Source organism: Bolinopsis microptera, chromosome 6, assembly GCF_026151205.1.
Source record: "Bolinopsis microptera isolate Bmic1 chromosome 6, MBARI_Bmic_1.0, whole genome shotgun sequence".
Classification (NCBI taxonomy): Eukaryota; Metazoa; Ctenophora; class Tentaculata; order Lobata; family Bolinopsidae; genus Bolinopsis; species Bolinopsis microptera.
In genome coordinates, this window is record NC_087077.1 from 1,916,548 (window position 1) to 1,922,547 (window position 6,000).

Below are 6,000 nucleotides of genomic sequence, written 5' to 3' on the forward strand. Positions count from 1 at the left end.
TCGCACTACAATCCAGGTAGCGTACTCTAGTGCGACAAAATATCCTGACTTATTTCCAAGTTCAGGTCACATCCTATCCTTCTTATGGACCCAACCACCTGAACAACTCTATCTCTCTGCATCAGTAGCAGCGAAATACGGATATAACTTCTCCCTTACAGTCAGCGATCTGACAACAACCTGACTGTGTATTTTAGGCATTACCACGCCACCTTCACTATTGCATCCGCTCACCCGTATTCACTGACACATGCCACACCTGGGTTTAGTATGAAGATGCACGCATATTCACCCAAGATGCGGAGATGTCTCAGTTTAGCGAGTTGAGATACAGCAGCAAACTCACAGGAGCCTGGATCAGAATTCAGAATCATCAGTTACAAACCGGACACCGTTTCGGGGCTTATTATAATCGCAATACGGTTTCCTGTCAGGTTTATGGTACTTCCTTGAGTCCACCCTTGGACCACCATCTGATCCGAGAGTCACCTGAGGAGACCCATTAGAGTTCGCAATTGGCGACGAGATAACGTTTATGGTACTTCTAGAGTCTAAATGTTAAGTGAACTTTCAAGCTCCAACCTTCCTGAACTCCCACTCCTTCTTCCTTGATAACAAGTAGATCCATCTGGAACAGTGGGCTGCCTCTTTCCCACTATCCCGTACTAGCTTCTTTAGCGCTCTTCCTTTAAAACCAATTCTCCTCGCAGCTCTCTCCAAACTCTGAGCAACCACTCCCCTTGCTCCAACTTCAACCGCAGCATTATAACAGCACCATCCTTTTGCTTGAATCTCAGTCTGAGGACTGCTGTATCGGTCGAGTTTGTACTCATGTGAACCGTCTTTGTCGACCTTGAGAATATCACAAGGTCCGGTCTCAGCCGTGCTTCTACAATCTTACTGGGAAACTTAAGCTGTCCCTCAATATCTGACAGCACTATCCAATCTCGAGACCCACTCAGGATCCCAAAACCACAACTCTTCTTCCGGTCATCTGTACCTGATTTTTTCCTTTTTTTCCTCCCAGGAACAAATTCAATGAACTGTCTTCCATCGCTGGCCTTGTTCTTATAAGTGTTCACTCGGCGCTCACAATGGACGATAACCTGTTCAGAGATCTGCTTCAGAACCCATGCCGTCATCTATATCTTCCTTGACTAAGAGCTACTTTACACCCAGCCAAAATGTGCTGAATGGTACCCATCCTCTCCTCACATAACTTGCACTTCCCATCCTCATCTTCACTCCACTTGGAGACCATAGAGGGGGTTAAGAGAGTGCCGTACACAGCACTAGAGAGGTCTACATATCCATTCGAGACAACAAATCCTCTTCGCCAGGATCGCCAAATAGATCTTCCCTTGAATGTTACCCAGGGAAATAGGGCGTCCTGAACTGGGCGAGAAGTCGCCATCGGCCTTTGGGATGTATACACCCTCGAAATACCTACGGTTGTCTGGATATTCTTCTAACTTGTATCCAGTTCTTAACAGGTCCCAGAGATTCTTGTTACCCGGGGCACTCTTGCTCCTCGCCTTCTTTACAAACTTAACCTCTCAAGAACTTAGCAGACTTATTTTCTAGTTACCAGACAGTAGGCTGACTCATGAGTAGCATGTTCTTATTGTTATTTTACTCAATTCTAAGATCATTAGCTTACACTACCCTATGGAAACAATAAGTTACACTAACACCATCTTGTCTTCGTAGAAATATTTCCTTTACCCTCATGAGCTGTTGTGTCCCTATTATTGAGTTCGCTAAGGTTTGTTATAAAGTTATAATATAGATTAACTGATTTAACAATTGATCAATGTTCTCATGGTTCCAAATTTCATGATTCGATGTCACTTAACAAATTAACCCCCAACTAACCTTGAGCTGATGCTTAGCACATATTATTTTATTTCCTCATCTTTACAAGAGGTCAAATTTATATTATGTCTAGTGGTCAACTTTATGTCTAGTGGTCAAGTTTTAGGGATGTTTTTGGCTAACAATGTTACGTCAGCAGACGAGTGGGTAAAGAAATGCCAGTGAAAGTGGATTCCTGAAAACCAATTGTTTTCCATGATTCATGCTACCCTGACATTATGAGCCTAACACATTTTTGTCGGTTTACGTTACTGAAGTCCGTACCTAGTAATAGTATCATATTATATTTATATTGATTAACTATTCAATTTTATCGGCTCATGTCACATGATGATGTGATCTCAAATCATAACATCCGACATAGGCTAATGGGGGTCCATAACAACAAGATATGACATAATCTCAAATTTTGCCAACAATCAACAATTCTATTTCTATATCTACACTTCCCATTATTTGTGTAGAACGTCGCTTTCTCAAATTCAGCCACTCTAACGGAAGCAGTCACATTGCCCTGTTTTGAAATGGCCGACCGTTTACTATACGATCATAGTACGGATAAAGCTGATGACACGAAAACGTTAGACAATAAGTAAAAAGTGCGATTTTGCACCCACCGCGGCCGCATTTACGTATACGTTTCCTCTGAGCACGAACCAATTAATACAATATTTAAGGCTTGAACTGGGCCAGCTGTCACAAAACAATAATACCTTCGCTTCTTCGGGCTCCGCGTGATAATTCCTGACAGCTTGCTGGAGGGAATTTGCGGCCCGAAGAAGCGAACGTATTATTTGTTATAACTATTGACGGTTCCGCTTGGAACCGTCATGTGATACGTGCGCATGATACAATATAGTGTGTAAATATAGTGTGCCACTGTTATTTGTTTTAAAAACTTCCCGCCAGCCAGTCTGAGGTGACTCGCAATATGTGCTCATAATACCTTCGGTTCCTTGCGGGAAAAATCTGCAAATTATCAGCTCTCAGTGTCCACGAGTTTTAGTGCATATAATTCCCGGAAATAGTTATAAATGTATGGCGGCCCTTGAAGCATGACCAATTCAATATTACCTTCCAAGCTGAGGGCGTCTGTCTCTAAAGTAAGGATTGATCCAAGAGCAAACAAATGTATAAACATTAGTACAAACACATGGTATATTGAAACATCGACAGTACTGCTTACTGCTGGGCTAGCATTGTCTACAGCAGAGAATTATCTAGAACGTTGCCAGCAGATACGATATGCGCTTTGCTTGCATATAATGGACAATTACAGCTTTTCAAAAGCCCTCTCCCCCTATGCCCTAGGCTGACTCAGTCTCCAGTTATATTTGAACGATCCCTCATACGAGCCATGTATTATTTCTGTGGAACCAGTTGCACGATTTAATCGTGTTCGAACGGCAAATAGAAATGACTTTAAAAATAATTCTTCCTATGAGCACTCAGGAGTTGGTGTTCCCCTCAGTGCCTCGACATATTTAATGGATCTGTTGCACCATGTAACGTGATAAAGATCATTAACTGCTCTCCTCGTTAAATTGAAGTCTCGACAATCTTTACAGACTGCTCTGAATTGTAATACTAATAGCATTGTTGTAGCTAATTTTATTTAATAGCTGAGCATGAGACAACCATGCCCCTGACAAACCTTGCCATCTGCAGTTGTACTATAAAAAGGCGATTGATCAATAACAAACATATCTATCAGGTGATAAAAATGTCGATTGTTTTAGTCCTGATTGTGGTCTGCCTTGCAGCGCAAGTAACCGAAACAAAACCAGTTGCCCTAACAGATACAACTACTTCTACTAGCAGTAGCACTAGCAGTCCACCTATGGAGACTCCTACCACTTCTACTAGCAGTAGCAGTCCACCAGCTCCTGCAGTATTACTATTCAGTAAAGGTCCACCTATGTAGACTACAACCAGTTCTACTAGCAGTCCAACTATGAAAGCATAAGCACCCAAAATGCACCCAAAAGCATCCAAAAAAGTACCCATCAAGCGAGGATCTGACTTTTTTGGATAAATACAGATAAAAATGACTATTTTTGTAGATGACTAGTAAGTTTGGTGTGATAACTTTGCATGCATATTATGCAATATGCATGAACCTTTAGTCACTAGTGTTTTATAGTATTGGATTTTATCTTCATTACAGACTCAAAAGAACGAAATTATGTTATATAATTAGTAGCTAGTACCATTCTTGGTTACTAGTTGCTAATATGAGCGGGATATAAATACTTTGTTATATTATTATTATTATATGCTTTGTCTGTATGATCATGTTATAAGAAACATATTTCAACTTGAAGGACTATTATTATTTTTTTTAATTGTTAAGACCGGAGATTGCTGCAATCCATTGAAGAGCACTACCACAAATTGTCAATGAATGGAAAAAGCGAGCGACCGATTTCATTCTTGGTATCATTTTGCATTTGAGAATGATAATTCAAATTTATATTATAATTAAAACAATAGCTGTTGCAATTAATATGTTGATATTAAAAATTTTAAATTAGACTGAATGCTTTAAACAGTGCTTATATTTACTCTTCGTCGGGTCTCTTGCACCCCTGGACGTCAAGGAAGAAGAACCCATGATGGTGGTGGTGATCATCTCCATCCTTCTGTTCCTCGTCATCATGATGATGGTGATCTCCGTATCTCACCAGGTAAGGTGCCCGGTCCTTACAACTCAGTCTCCCTGTCTTCACTGTTCCCAGGACCACATGAGTGTAGTGGTGATGATGGTCCAGGGTTGCTTTCCACTCCTCAATTTCCTCGTCACGCAGAGTCCTTAGTGAGACATCAAAGTCAGTGTCCACAAGTTCAGGGTGTTCGTCTCCTTTCACAATCTTCTTCAGGTTGATCTTACATTTGCAGAAAGGTTTATCGGCGGCAACTACGAACTTAAAACTGTAGTCCTGCCATTTACGGACCTCTTGCTTTTCTTTCACGTAAATGGCTAGCTCGTCATCGTCATGGTGAGGACAATCTCCATCACAAGCGGTGGCAAGTGCCACCAGAGTTAACACTAATAGACACCTCATTGCGAATGCTGAGCTTTAAGGGCTGAGAAGGAAAGATGTGTAATTACTGTAAGACACTCTTCAGAACAATTCACCGTCGAATGAGTTGAGTACGTTGCAGCGCTCTTTTTATCTTTTTTCGTTCCTTTGGTAAGCCATTTTAATCAAGTTAACCAACTTGAAATTGCAATTTAATCAAGTCTGTCAAGATGGTTAACTTAATTTTCTAACACGCCTGGTACCCCATCATTTGTAGGCCCGTGACCCAACTACAAAGAAATATTTAGCCTCCATATGTTCACGATCTTTTGTTCAATTTATGATGGTAGTGAACAGTATCTCAGCTTTTTATTTTCACAAAGCAATGGAAATTGAGAAATAAGATTTGCAAACGTGAAAAATCACACATTTAACTTTTCTAAATGAAACTTCAGTCAGAATAGTTTTATGCGAATATTAGTCTAACCCGGCCTTCGGCCGGGATATAATTGCCGCAGTTAAAAAGGGTAGGAGTATTTACCCACTGAGTCAAAACCCGCATTACGGCATTAGGTGAGCAGTTCTATTCGGAGTGCCCTCACGTATCCAATAGTATCTTAAACAATAGTATCTTAAACAATAATCAATAGAAATTAACCCTTATTTACTCCGCACCACACCCACATATTTGAAAACATGCATTACATTGTCGTATGAAAGTATGACCTCTCTCTACAGTCCAAACAGACCGCTATGAGCGCTCCTCCCCTAATAAGTTTAAAGTATTCATGACAGTGTAATTATGATATATGTACCAACGCTAGACTCTGCAAGTAAGATCAAGATAAAGTTGTTCAATAAAATTCAAGCATAAATTTAATTTAAAATCATTGGATTTAAAACGACAAATTGATTCCGCTGAAATCAGCAGTCAGTACTCTAAAAAATTAAAAAATGCTCACATGCTTCCTCGATGAAAAATGGTTTTAGAAAATTAACTAGTTCAAAATCAAGATTAAATCAAATTTGAGATCAAGATAAGAGTGTGATAAAGTGTTAAAATATTTAACATCCTTTTCGAGAAAGTGAGATATCAAACTAT